Source organism: Elgaria multicarinata, chromosome 3 (assembly GCF_023053635.1).
Source record: "Elgaria multicarinata webbii isolate HBS135686 ecotype San Diego chromosome 3, rElgMul1.1.pri, whole genome shotgun sequence".
In the NCBI taxonomy this organism is placed as follows: Eukaryota; Metazoa; Chordata; class Lepidosauria; order Squamata; family Anguidae; genus Elgaria; species Elgaria multicarinata.
This window is the reverse complement of record NC_086173.1, coordinates 157602733-157618387: the sequence shown is the minus strand read 5'-3', so window position 1 is coordinate 157618387 and position 15655 is coordinate 157602733.

The window sequence follows — 15655 nt, the reverse complement described above, 5'->3', positions numbered from 1 at the left end:
ATGAGGAGGCTGATCTCATATCTGGACTGGCGGGCGGGGTTCAAGTGTCGGTTTCCTCCACCACTTCCCAATATCTGTGGAACTCCATGAGGCACCAGTACTTCCATGTCACCTCCCATCACTAATTTGTCTGTATCAGCAACTGAGAGTGCTGTAGCTGCCACAGCGCGTAAGCAGGCTGGCCAGCCTTTGGCAACAGAGTCCAGGACTTTTGAGTAGTACCCCACTGGTCTCCATGTGGGGCCTGACTTTTGGCACAGCACACCTGAGGCTATTCCTTTCCTCTCATGGACGTACAGTCTGTAAGGTTTTCTTCCATCAGGTAAAGCCAAAGCAGGTGGTGAGGTGAGGGCAAGCTTGAGATTTTCAAATGCTTTATCCATTTCATGAGTCCACCTCCATTTTTGGAGCCCTTCATTGGTCAAGGAGTTATACAAGGGTTGAGCTTTTCCTCCATAATCAGGTATCCAAAGTCTGCAAAAGCCAGTTAGGCCTAGGAAAGCTCGCAGGGCCCTTGGGCAGGATGGGGTAGGAAAAGTCTGAATGGCAGTCACCCTCTCATTGCCCAGGCATCTTTTCCCTTGTGACAGGTGGTATCCAAGGAAAGTTACATCTTGCTTGACAATCTGGGCCTTCTTTCTTGATGCTTTATATCCACAAGCTCCTAAGTGATGCAGGAGCGAGACAGTTGCTTCACGACAGACCTCTGCTGAAGACGCCGAAAGAATCAGGTCATCACAATACTGTAAGACCTTAACTTCAGGGTTTTTCTCTTTCCAAGGCAGCAAATCTTGTTGCAATTGCGCCTGGAAGACACAGGGGGCGCAATTCAGTCCTTGAGGCATTACAACCCAGGTGTACTGGCAGACCTCTTCTGTATGTGGGTTAGTCCAGGTAAAAGCAAACAATGGCTGAGTGTCCTCATGTAAAGGAATGGAGAAAAGGGCATCTTTTAGATCTAATACAGAAAACCACCCGTGTGACCCTTCAAGCTGTGTCAGAAGGGTATGGGGGTTAGGGACCACTGGATGTGGGGGAATTATTTGACTGTTGACCATTCTTAAGTCCTGAACAGCTCTCCATTGGGGTACCTGGCCAGGTGGGGTAGGCTTGGGTACCGCTATCAAAGGTGTGTTGTAGGGAGAGGTAGTCTTCTTTATCCACCCATTCCTTAAGAAGCGATCTATAAGGAGCTGCAGTCCCCTTCTGGCTTCTAACTTCAAGGGATACTGATGCAAGGACACAGGGGTGCTTTCGGGTTTCAATTGTAGTTGCAGGGGTTTAGCATTGAGGGCTCTTGCTGGTCCAGAATCATCCCATACATCAGGATCAACTTCAGAAATCAGCATATCTTCATTGCTCTCTCGCATTGGGGACTCATCTTGGAGCAGAGCAAACAAAGCCATCTGATAGTTGCTTCCTTGCTGCTTGGGCAATCTGACCTCAAGTGTTCCATTAGGGCCAAAGAAAATCTGGGCCTGCAGTTTAGTTAGAATATCTCTGCCCAAAAGAGCCACTGGACAACTTTCAGAACGCACAAAGGAATGTTGCAATTCAGTATTTCCAATTTTCGTCAGCAGGGGGCGCGAGATGTCAAGGTTTTGAACTCGACCATCCACCCCTACGATGGCCTTTTTCCCTGCTTTGCCACCAGGTGCTTTAAGAGTTGGCAACAGAGATAAGGACGCTCCCGTGTCAATGAGTGCTGGATACACTTGTTCCCCTGCTTTAATCTTTACTATAGGATCAGGGTGGGCGTTGGAAGCCTTCAAAAGGGGATACCCTGTCCTGAGACCACGTCAGTCTTCATCTGCATAAAAGACACGCTGCTGAGTTGGGGGCTGAGGTGGGGCGCTGGCATTTGGACTCTCATGCTCCTGCCTTTGCTTTCTTTTGAGCATTTCACATTCTGACTTCCAATGACCTTTTCTCCGACAAAATGCACACTGATCCCGTTCAAGGCGAACTTTCCCGCGCCCTCCTTTGCCACTCCCGCTCTTTTGATCAACAACCATGCCAATGAACTTAGCCTGCCGCTTAACTTCTTCTCTCCGCTCAACTTCATCTCTTCTTTCAAAAACATCTTGGGCTATCAAAACCAATTCTTCTATGGTCTTCCCTGCCGCCCCTGGCTGCTTTTGAATTTTTCTCCTGATATCACTCTGAGAATTAGCAATAAACTGGAAAACCAATGCACCCCGATTTTCAACTGCATCTGGATCAAGATCTGACCACTTTCTATACGCATCTTTAAGGCGCTGTAGAAAAATAGAGGGGGCCTCATCCTTTTGTTGCTTTATTTCCATAATTTTGCTCATATTTGGAGGCTTTCGTGCAGCTTTGCGCATACCTGCGAGCACTAAGCCAAAATAGGTAGCTGCCCTGTCTCTCCCCTCATCCTGCAAGTGATTCCAGTCAGGGGTTCCAATTGGCAACACTTCTGCTATTTGTGTTTCTGTGGCATTTGGAGCTTGTGTTAAAAAGGCTTGCCTGGCCCCAGCAAGGATTTGGGCTTTAACTTCAGGCAGCAAAGTATTCAAAAGCATTTGAGTATCACCCCAAGTTGGCATGTGGGTGTGGGATAGGGAGGACATGAGGCTAATGAGCTTTGAGGGGTCTTCTGTGAAAGTGGGGTTCTGTGTTTTCCAGTTATAAAGATCTGAAGTTGTAAAAGGCGCATAGACGAAGGCAACTCTATCTCCCTGAATCACTTCACGTAGAGGCATTTGGAGGCTCTGCTCAGCCTTTTTCCACAAAGAAGGGAGAGCTATTCCCTTATCTCGAGCCGTGGCGCGCGTTAAGGCAGGGGAGTCAACAGCAAAAGAAGCAGCAACAGGAGAAGAGGGACTGAGCAGTTCAGGGCTCCTTTCTTCAGGTTTTGGATGAGGCGGAGGTAAAGGAATAGGAGGGTAGAGAGTCTGCTGAGGAGTCAGAACAGGGGGGGAAGAGGGGGAAGAAGAAGAGGACGGAGGGGAGGAAGGAGGGGGAGAAGCCAGTTGTTGCAAAGGAGGGGAAGAAGAGGAAGAAGAAACCGGTTGCAGCGAAGGTGGGGGTGGAGCTGGAGCTGAAGGTGGAGAAGCTAAAACATCAAATTCTTCACTTGGGCCGGGTGGAAACACAAACTGACAATTCTTTTTCTTACGTTTTTGCAACATCATAACCTTATGTCTCTGAATCTTGCATTTTAACACCCAAGGAGCTGGCGATCCTATAGGAGGTACGTTCTTTTGCCACGTATCTATGTATGGAAGTTGTTCCCAGTGGCCATCCCTTGTTACTACAACATGCACAGCTGAAATTAACTTTGGATCAAAAGATCCACCGGGTGGCCATCCAACACCAAAGGTTGTCCATTCCCGGTCACAAAATATTCTTAAATCATCTTTACACATTTTTACACCGAAATCTGCATTTTTCACAAATTCTTTCCAACAACAAAGGCAACAATCCAGTGGGCTTTCTGTTGCTACAGACTGAGAGCTTCCCATTTCTGAGGTCAATTGTGAACACCCAACTCCCTCCTTTTTCCGTTAGGATCCCAGGGATTATTAAAGAGTCCACTCACCAAACAGCTGTAGGTTCGTTTGCCCGTCTCTTTGTCACGTCTGACTTTTTGTTGCCTGATTCCCTTCCGTCTGTCGCGGTGGGGTCGATTTTCCAACCGTGGCACGAATGGTCCCGTCAATCTGGTCTCCGCAATCTACACGGTGCAAGATTCAACCAAGGCAGAGGCAGAAGAAAAAAGTTTTCCTGGCGTATGCTCCCCTAGCAAAGGCTCCTCGTTCCACCGGCAGATGCAGATCCCAGCTCTAGGGCCAATCCTGGTCACCGGCACCAGAATTGTTAGACAAGTTCTTGCCCTTAGGGACGAGATCCAATTCAGCCCCCAAGAACGACACCACACTTCCAGCGACAGAGGGTCCAAAGCGCTTTATTGATTATAATCAAGATCTGAGAGTCTTGAAAGCAACAGTCAGACAAAGAATTGGAAATTCAGCAGGGCTTTTCAAGCCTGAAAGGGGCAGTGCCCCACAGCAATATCAACCAATTAGAATGTAACACCAGAGCCCCCCTTATGTCCTGCAAAACATTCCCTTCGCATCTTCTGCAAAACATTCCCTTTGCAACAGTAAGTTGCTTCAAGTTAACTTTTCTGCCTGGAGCAATGAAGCTATTGTTCTGGATAGATAAGGCAGTTACACAGGAGACATCCTTGAAGACACCCTCGGTACGTGACATTTCGCCTGCTGTATAATGGATACTATACAGCTTCCTTTAGAAAATGGAGGTGGTTATGCTAACAGTCTGACCTTGTGGTGATTTTGCTGGGACGTCCTCTCCTGGGAAGACTGGCAACAGTCTTGAATGTTTTCCACTTTTGAATCATCTTTCTCACTGTAGAATGATGGACTTTAGATTGTTTGGACATGGCCTTATAACCCTTCCCAGATTGATGGGCAGCAGCAATTGCTTCTCTAAGATCATTACTGATGTCTTTCCTCTTTGGCATTGTGTTAACACACACCTGGATGTTCCAGACCTGCAAACTGAAAAAACTTTGGCTTTTATAGAGATGGTCATACTTGCTGATGATCAATTAATCACAGGCATTTAATTAGCAGCACCTGTCTGCTACTTAGCATCTTAATTCCTATGGAAGCAATAAGGGTGTACTTACTTTTTCACACATGGCTTCTCCATTTTGGCTTTATTTCTGTTAAATAAATCATGACACGGTGTAATATGCCACGTGTTGTTGTTCATCTGAGGTTGTATTTACCTAATTTTAGACCTGCTAAGGAACAGATGATTGTTATTATGTCCTGATATATAAAATCATACAATTCCAAGAGGGTGTACTTTCTTTTTCACACGACTGTATATGTTTCCGAGCCCAATTCAAGGTGCTGGTTTTAACCTATAAAGCCCTACATGGCTTGGGACCGCAATACCTGATGGAACGCCTCTTCCAACATGAACCTACCAGTACACTGCGCTCAACATCTAAGGTCCTCCTCCGAGTTCCTACTCTGAGGGAAGCTCGGAGGATGGCAACAAGGGAGAGGGCCTTCTCAGTGGTGGCCCCCCGACAGTGGAATGATCTCCCCGACGAGGCTCACCTGGCGCCAACATTGTTATCTTTTTGGCGCCAGGTCAAGACTTTTCTCTTCTCCCAGGCATTTTAACAGCATTTAACAACGTTAAGTTTGTTTTTAATGGACCCCAGAATTGTTGTTTTTAAATGGATACTGTTGTTTTTATACTTTTAAAAATGTTTTTGATGGTTTTTAAATTTTGTATACTTTTAACGTTTACCATTTTTAATTGTTGTAAACTGCCCAGAGAGCTTTGGCTGTGGGGCGGTATATAAATGTAATAAAATAAATAATTTATTTCTTACCCACCTCTTCTCTTGGAGCGAGGCAGGGAACAACAGTGAATATAAAACACATTAAAAACTGATTGAAAACATAGCATACATGATTAAAACATCTTATTTTATTTATTATTCTATTTATATCACACCTTTCTTCCGTCATGGAATTCATTGTGAGAGCCAGTGTGGTGTAGTGGCTAAGGTGTAGGACTGGGAGTCCAGAGATCCGGGTTCTAGTCCCCACTCAGCCATGGAAACCCACTGGGTGACTTTGGGCCAGTCACAGACTCTCAGCCCAACCTCCCTCACAGGGTTGTTGTTATGAGGATAAAATGGAGAGGAGGAGGATTATGTACACCATGTTGGGCTCCTTGGAGGAAAAAAGGCAGGATATAAATGCAATAATAAATAAATAAATAAATAAAGTGCTGTTGCACCATGTCCTGGCTGTGGGTCCTTGGCCGACGGCTGGTTGACCACTGTGTGAATAGAGCACTGGAATAGATGGACCCTAGATGAATCCCCCACATTCAGAATATTCATATGGTTTCTTTCCTGTATGAAGATGCTGATGTCACTTCAAATTTATGCTCTTGAGTGTAGAATTTTCCAGGGTGGGAACACTTATACGGCCTCTCTTCCAGTCCAACACTTTATCCCCTACACCACATTTACAGCATCTTTACACCACACTTCAGGTAAAAAGAGCCAGCATGGTGTAGTGGCTAAAGTGTTGTTGGACTGTGAGTCAGGAGATCTGGGTTCTAGTCCCCTCTTGGCCATGGAAACCCCCTGGGTGACTTTGGTCCAGTCACAGACTCTCAGCCCAGCCTACCTCACAGGGTTGTTGTTGTGAGGATAAAATGGAGAGAAGGAGGAGGATTATGTATGCCGCCTTGGGCTCCTTGGAGGAAAATAGATAGGATATAAATGCAATAATAAAATAAAATTTCCAGGTGGCCTCCCCTCCAAGCACTGACCACATCCAGACCTTCCTTCAGCAAACTGGCTGTCTCACATGCCTTCAGACCATGTTCTGGGACCTGGCCCCAAATCTATTTCCCAGGGCCCTGAATCTATTCCACAGAGTCCTGGCTGTACACTAATGCCAATGGAAAGGTTTTTTGTTTTTTGTCTCTGCTTTATTGACAGATAATTCTCCCCAAACCCACATACCTTTAAAAAAAAATAAAATCTTCCCGTGCATGGCAATTAAGCTTAGAAAAAGAGCTTTTTCTGTTTATTTATATTTATTACATTTATTTACTGCCCCATAGCCGAAGCTCTCTGGGCAGTTTACAAAAGTTAAAAACAGTGAACACTAAAAAGTACACAAAATTTAAAACCGTCAAAACCATAAACTTTATAAAAACAACAATATCCATAAAAACAATGGTGTCCTGTTAGTTTGCGATAATGCAAACGAAACGAAGGATTTATTTTATTTGAGATCATTTGGATAAGAAATTAACTGGCTGGCTTTGCCTCCTGTGAACTTTAAATAAATCCTCGACATCATTTCTAAATCTGTATACATAGATATAAATTGGCATATGCGGAGTTTATGCAGATTTGTGTCACTTGGACCTGGACCCCAAATCTTTTATGTGCCTAGCGAAATCCTTGGCTTGTGGACTTTTCTGGTCTATATACAGTGCATGTGGGGGCGGGGGCAGAAAGACCAGTGAGGTCAGAAGGAAATTAAATGCAGAAAATACTGAGAGTGACAATCAGATTATTAACAGTGAACATTCAAGGACTACTTCTCGATAACAATAAAATAGAACAACTGGGTTGGGTACAGTGGTGACAATATATATAATGATAGTAATATAACGATAGTAATAAAACAATTAAAATTATTTAATTTTTCAATCTAGTTAAAACATATATATATAAAAGTCATATATATATATATATGATTTTTATACTGTTAGTTTTACTCTACCCTGTGCCTGTTTGGTGCATACTCTTCCCCTTCCTATTGTTTTATTATGATTTTATTAGAATGTAAGCCTATGCGGCAGGGTTTTGCTATTTTATTGTTTTACTCTGTACAGCACCATGTACATTGATGGTGCTATATAAATAAATAAATAATAATAATAATAATAATAATAATAATAATAATAATTTATTTATTTATTTAGAGTATTTTTATCCCACACCTCAGCCAAAAGGCTTTCAGAGCGGCTTACAATGTATCAATAAAGAAGACAGTCCCTACTCTCAGGCTTACATTCTAAAATATATATAAAACAATGGGAACAAATACATTATATTAGGCCAATAAAAACACAATACTGTGACATTTAAAAACTATTACCAAACATGTTTCAACCTATGGTCTTTTTAAGCGGTAAAATGTACATACATTCTTATCATAGAATCATAGAATAGCAGAGTTGGAAGGGGCCTACAAGGCCATCGAGTCCAACCCCCTGCTCAATGCAGGAATCCACCCTAAAGTATCCCTGACAGATGGTTGTCCAGCTGCCTCTTGAATGCCTCTAGTGTGGGAGAGCCCACAACCTCCCTAGGTAACTGATTCCACCGTCGCACTGCTCTAACAGTCAGGAAGTTTTTCCTGATGTCCAGCCGGAATCTGGCTTCCTTTAACTTGAGCCCGTTATTCCGTGTCCTGCACTCTGAGAGGATCGAGAAGAGATCCTGGCCCTCCTCTGTGTGACAACCTTTTAAGTATTTGTTAAGTAATTCCATAGGGTCACCTTAAGTATATATGGTGACCCTATGGAAAAGAGGACAGGGCTCCTGTATCTTTAACAATTGCATAGAAAAAGGGAATTTCAGCAGGTGTCATTTGTATATATGGAGAACCTGATGAAATTCCCTCTTCATCATAACAGTTCAAGTTGCAGGAGACCTGCCCTCTTGACCAGATACAAAAGAGGGCTATTTCCCAGAGTGGGTCACTTACCACTGACCTATATCGAAATTGAAATTCTGCTGTCTGGAGAAGGTTGAAGCACAAGCTGGGCCGGTGCCAGGCTATTTTGCACCCTAGGCAAGGCGAGCTACGAAACGGACCGGAGGGCCTGGGCCCGGTGCGCTAAGTCCAATTAAACACAGAGAGATGGAGGATCCAGCGTAATCTTTATTTTCTCGATCTGCACCGAAAGGAACGCTTGGCAATCGTTCGCAAAGCAAGCACGCACGACTCAGCGCCCACTACAATCTTCCCGGTGCCTGTGCTAGGGTGACCATATTTTGGAAAACAAAAAGGAGGACAATATGGCCACCCCCAAGACCGGGCCAACTTGACATGTCCGGCCGCCAAGGGGGCGTGGCCTTGGTCGCATGTCTAATTATTCATTATCATCACTATATTATCATCATTATCATCACTATCATCATCTATTAGCATTACCTCCATTATCATTATCACCATCTTCATCCATTATCATCATCTCCATGATCCATTATCATCATCAGTATATCACCATCATCATGATCACCATCATCCATTATGACCAGCCAGTATCACCATCATCATCCATTATCATGATCACCATCATCCATTATCATGATCACCATCATTATCACACACACAAAGCAGCCAGCTTACACAGTCACCGCTGGACATAAACAAAGAGTTATGTGCAGCCCTGGGCATGACCCAAAACCGAGCCGCCCATGCCACGCAGCTGAGGATGGGGTGGAGGATGGTCGCCCGTGCTGCAGCTGGCCCAGCCCAGGCCCAGCCGGCCAGCAAACACAGCCTCCTCCCCACCCACCCCGTGCCCCATGACTCATTATTTTGACTTTATACAACCCCCTGCTCAATGCAGGAATCCACCCTAAAGCATCCCTGACAGATGCTTGTCCAGCTGCCTCTTGAAGGCCTCTAGTGTGGGAGAGCCCACAACCTCCCTAGGTAACTGGTTCCATTGTCGTACTGCTCTAACCGTCAGGAAGTTTTTCCTGATGTCCAGCCGGAATCTGGCTTCCTGTCACTTAAGCCCATTATTCCATGTCCTGCACTCTGGGATGATGGAGAAGAGATCCTGGCCCTCCTCTGTGTGACAACCTTTTAAGTATTTGAAGAGTGCTATCATGTCTCCCCTCAATCTTCTCTTCTCCAGGCTAAACATGCCCAGTTCTTTCAGTCTCTCTCTATAGGGCTTTGTTTCCAGACCCCTGATCATCCTGGTTGCCTTCCTCTGAACACGCTCCAGCTTGTCTGTGTCCTTCTTGAAGTGTGGAGCCCAGAACTGGACGCAATACTCTAGATGAGGCCTAACCAGGGCCGAATAGAGAGGAACCAGGACCTCACATGATTTGAAAGCTATACTTCTATTAATGGAGCCCCAAATAGCATTTGCCTTTCTTGCAGCCATATCGCACTGTTGGCTCATATTCAGCTTGCGATCTACAACAATTCCAAGACCCTTCTCGTTTGTAGTATTGCTGAGCCAAGTATCCCCCATCTTGTAACTGTGCCTTTGGTTTCTATTTCCTAGATGTAGAACTTGGCATTTATCCCTATTAAATTTCATTCTGTTGTTTTCAGCCCAGCACTCCGGCCTATCAAAATCACTTTGAAGTTTGTTTCTGTCTTCCAGGGTATTAGCTATCCCACCCAAGTTTGTGTCATCTGCAAATTTGATCAGCGTTCCCTGTACCTCCTCGTCCAAATCATTAATAAAAATGTTGACGAGCACTGGGCCCAGGACTGAGCCCTGCGGTACCCCACTCGTTGCCTCTCCCCAGTTTGAGAAGGTTCAGTTGATAAGCACTCTTTGAGTCCGATTCTGTAGCCAACTGTGGATCCACCTAATAGTTGTTCCATTTAGCTAGTTTGTTAATCAGAATGTCATGTGGTACTTTGTCAAAAGCTTTGCTGAAGTCAAGATATATGACGCCCACAGCATTCCCACAGTCCACAAGGGAGGTTACTGGGGAGGAACCCAAAAGGGCAGGTTCCCTTGGTTCGCTGAGTGGCGGTCAAAGACTCTCAAGACACCATTTCTCTCATCTTGGAAAAGTTTTATTACGAGCAGCCTGCAGTGCTGCAAAGTGGCAAACCCTAGAGGATCTGAAGGACTGCCCACTAGTTGTAGGCAACGCTAAGATACTTATAGGGTAACATCCTCAGAAGCAACAACAGAACTTCCTCATATAATGAACCAATCATAATACAGTTTTGTAATACAGTAACCAATGATAGACAAGGCATTTATGCATGTGCAAAGTGCAGATCATTCTAAGACTAGAAAAACAATACACAGATGGGTATTGCAATCCTGGAACATCTGTTCCTTTGTAGTTACTACTCTTCCTGTCCTCGCTGGGAGGTTCACACTCTAATATGTCAACACTTCTTGTTGGTTGAGCAAGTTTTGCTCAATATATTTTCAGCTACAGTTTGCATCAAATTGCTATAGAACTTAATTTCTAATAGAAAGGGCTTACATCAAAACAGGGTGGGCACAGACAAAAAATGAGATCAGATTTGTCTGACAGGACTTGTTCTTGACAAATCCATGTTGGCTTCTAGTGATCACCGCATTGATTTCAAGGTGTTTACAGATTGACTTCTTCATAATCTGCTCCAGAATTTTCCCAGGGATGGATGTCAGACTGACTGGTCTGTAGTTCCCAGGATCTTCCTTTTTGCCCTTTTTGAAGATAGGGACAACGTTAGCCCTCCTCAGTCGTCCGGCACCTCACCCGTCTTCCATGATTTTGCAAAGATAATAGACAAAGGTTCTGAGAGTTCTTCCGCTAGCTCCTTCATTACTCTAGGATGCAGTTCATCGGGCCCTGGAGATTTGAACTCATTCAAGGAAATTAGGTGTTCTTTGACCATTTGTTTATCAATCTCAAACTGTAATCCTGCCCCCTCAACTTCTGCTTCACTTTTTCCAGGGGGGTCATAGACCTGATTTTGGGAGAAGACTGAGGCAAAGTAGGAATTGAGCACTTCAGCCTCATTAAGCAGTTGAACCACCATTTTTTTCCTCTGTCTTTTACTACTCACATATCTGAAGAAAGCCTTTTTATTGCTTTTAGCATCCCTCACTAATCTCAGCTCATTCTGAGCTTTAGCCTTCCTGACGCCATTTCGGAACTTCTGTGCCAGTTGTCTGTACTCTTCTTTTGTAGCCTGGCTTTCCTTCCACTTCCTATATGTATCCTTTTTTGTTTTCAGGTCATCTCTAAGCTTTTTGTGGAGCCATATTGGTTTCCTCTGTTGTCTTCTATCTTTTCTCCTTGTTGGAATTGTTTGTAACTGTGCATTTAAAATTTCCTTTTTTAAATACTCCCACCCATTTCTCATTAGGCTCATTTGCCATGGGACCTTACTTATCATAGTTCTGAGTTTATTAAAATCAGCTTTCCTAAAATCCAGAGTACGTGTATGACTACACTTAACTTTTGTCTCCTTCATCATCAAGAATTCAAGTATGACGTGGTCACTTTCCCCCAGAGTTCCCGTAACTGCCACTTTATCCAGTAAGTCATCCCTATTAGTCAATATCAAGTCAAGGATTGCCGATCCTCTAGTTCCTTCCTCCACTTTCTGTAGAAGAAAGTTATCACCCATACATGTCAGGAATTTCTTGGAAGGGCCGCTTTTGGCAGTATTTGTCTCCCAACAGATATCAGGGTAATTGAAGTCCCACATCACTACTACATCACACTTCCTAGAAACATTGGCAATTTCTCGTACAATCTGCCCCGCACACTCAGGTCTTCTGGAAAGAATTTACTCCAGCCAACAAAAACAAGGCTAACAACTATTACCCAAAGGACCTTTTCTTCTGCCGCTCCCAGTTTGTGGAATGGCTTGCTGGGAGAGATTCGTCAACTTAACAGTCTTCCAGAATTTAAGAAAGCCATAAAGACTGATCTCTTCCGGCAGGCCTACCCAGTTGAATTTTAAGATGCCTTTTTCATGGTGTGCTGCTTTATTATTATTATTATTATTATTATTATTATTATTATTATTGAAACAACAAACACAAATCAAAATCACTTAATACAAAAACATTATAATACCTTACTATCATATATTCGATGTTAACCTATTAAACATAATATAATAAACATAACAGTGCTCCCCCCACCTCGGGATCTCATTCTTGTTTCCAAAAACTCATAGTTTCATCTGTTGGTGGATCCCCCCTTCCTTTAGAAAATACAAACTCCAGGAACTTTTGCCATATACTCTCAAAATCATTCGTTTTTACTATGCCTCTTTTCATTTTTATATTACATGTCAATTTATCATTTATAGCAATGTCCCACACTTCTTTATACCATCCTTCAATACAATAATCTCCTGTAATTTTCCAATTCCTAGTTACTATCAAACTCGCAGCTGTCAGCAGGTTCGTTATCAATTCTTTCATTTCTTTATTACATTTAAGATCATCATGCAGTGAGAGTAATGCAATCCTTGGTGTAACTTCTACTTTAAATCCCACAATCTGTTCAATCTCATAAAACACCATCTTCCATAACTTTTGCACATGTACACAATCCCACCACATATGTAAATACGTTCCCTTTTCACCACAACCCCTCCAACAATCTGCTGAAAGCTGTTTATTAATCTTATTTAATCTAACCGGAGTTAAATACCACCTCCATACAAGTTTGTAGTAATTCTCCTTTATTCTTACTGACATATTTCTCAACACTCTCTGTCTCCATAGTCCATCCCACCTCTGTTGTCCTATTTGTGTCTTCAAATCCATCTCCCAAACCATTTTCCCAGCACTATCCAGCCCTCCTTTCTCAACTAATATATTATATAGTTGACTCACTAACCCCTTTATCCCTATATTTTGCCCCTTATCTAATTCTTTTTGTTCAATTAATTCCTCAAATTTCGTCCTCTTTCTACATTCTCCATTTTCTCTTACCCAATTTTTAGTCCATTGTTCTAATTGAAAATAATTTAACCACGTTAATTCCAAATCTCTCAAAACTTCTTCCAACCTCTCTCTTGTATTCATCCCCCTTAACCACTCTCCTAATCTCATTTTCTTTCTTTCTTTTAAAACTTTGCTTAATCTATTCTTTAAATTTTCAGGAAATTTCTTTAACATTATCACCGGTGTCAAGGGGGAATTACTTGAAAACAATTCCTTTTTATAATTATTCCAAAGTTCCCAATGGAACTTCAAAAATTGGTTATCTAAATCATTAAGCCATTTACCCTTCCCTTTTTTCTTAAAAAACATATTTTGCAATTTCAACTCAATATTCCCTAGCGTATTTCCCTCCATCCATTTCAAGTCCCCTACCCCTATAATTGCTTCAACAACATGTCTTAACCTATTAGCTAGATAGTAGTACTCAAGGTTTGGGAGACCCAGTCCACCTCTCTTTTGGCTTAAATACCATTTACTTTTATTAATCCTTGATTTCTTCCCTTCATTGCAGTAATTATTTATAAGATTCTGCCATCCTTTTAATTCTATCTCTGAAATTCTTATTGGTAACATTCTAAAGAAAAAGTTAACCTTAGGTAAAATTTTCATCTTTATTAAAGCTATTCTTCCAAACCAGGAAAGATTCAGTTTCTTATACTTCTTTAACTCTTCCTCTGTTTCTTTTTTTAATCCATTTAAATTCTCATTTTCCAAATCTTCTAAATTTTTTGTAATCTTAACACCCAAATATTTATTTTTTTCTTTGCTTTTCAAAACTGAAGCCTTCCCTTCCCACTCCCTTTCTTCCTTTTTAGTATACTTGAATAACATCAAATCCGATTTTGCCCAGTTTATCTTTAACCCCGTAACTTCTTCAAAATCATTCAACTGCTGTTTAATTCTTTCCATTTTACCTAAAGGATCTCTAATAGTCATCAATGTATCATCTGCAAACATGTTCAGTTTAATTTTATTACTACTACCTATCCCCTCTATCTCTCCATCCTCTCTTATTGCGTTTGCCAACAATTCCATCACCAATACAAACAGGACTGGCGAGAGTGGGCATCCTTGTCTTGTACCTCTGGCTAGTCGTATCTTGTCCGTTATTCCATCATTTACTACCACTATGGCTGTGCTTTTAGAGTATAACTGCTCTATTATTGTTCTAAATTTAGTACCAAATCCCATTTTATTTATAACCAACTTTAAAGTTTGCCAGCTCACACAATCAAAAGCCTTAAAAATATCTAACGCTAAAATACCCGCCTTAATCCTTGATTTTTTTATCCCCTGTATTACACTCAAAACTCTACCTATTAATGTGTGCATCTGTCTACCTGCTATAAAACCACATTGGTCTTCCCCTACATATTTAGCTATACATTTATTTAGCCTTTTAGCCAAAATGCTTGAAAAAAGTTTTGCATCTTGGTTTATTAGTGAAATTGGTCTATAAGAATCGGGGAGAGTCAGATCCTTATCCGGTTTCGGAATTAAAATTATTATAGAATGCTCCCATGACTCTGGGATCCTCTCCCCCTCCATTATTGCATTATATAATTTCAGCAACTTTGGCACTATTAAAGTTTTAAATTTTTTCTAAAACTCTGGTCCTAAACCATCTGCCCCTAGTGATTTCCCTGCTTTAAGCTGGTCTATAACCTCCTCTATTTCACTTTGCAATATATTATTATCCATTATTTCCTTATGCTCTTTTTCTAATCCTTTCTTCAAAAATTTATCCACATATTCCTCCGTCCTCTTCATTTGGGTATCTCTTTTCTTGTATAACTCTTCAAAAAAATCCTGAATTTTTTAGCTTTTTCTTTCTGTGTGAGTTTGGCAAGCATCTTCGAATTCCTATTACTGTTTTGAAAATATTCCCTTTTCATATAAATTAAATTCCTCTGAACCTCTTCTAAATTAATATTTTCTAATTCCTTTTTTGTGCCATTAATTCTATTAATTTATGTTTATTCTTAGTTTGCCAATATTCTTTTTCCAGCTTTATTATCTCTTTTTCTAGAGTAGCCTGCCTTGCCTCTTGTTTTTTTTTTAATTTACACGTTTCCCTAATACAGTTCCCCCTAAACACAGCCTTCATGGTATCCCAAACCACTCCAGTTCTTGTTCCCCCCTTCTCATTTATTTCCCATGTTTCTGACAATTCCTTCTGCATTTTCTCAATTACTTTGTCATTCTTAAATATCTTAGTATTCAATCTCCACCTTAATGCTTCTTTATATTCCTTACTAACTGCAAAAACTAAGCTTACCAATGCATGATCCGATACCTTGATTGTCCCTAATTCCATTCTACATGTCTTGGTTACAAAATCTCTAGATACAAAAATATGATCAATTCTGGAATA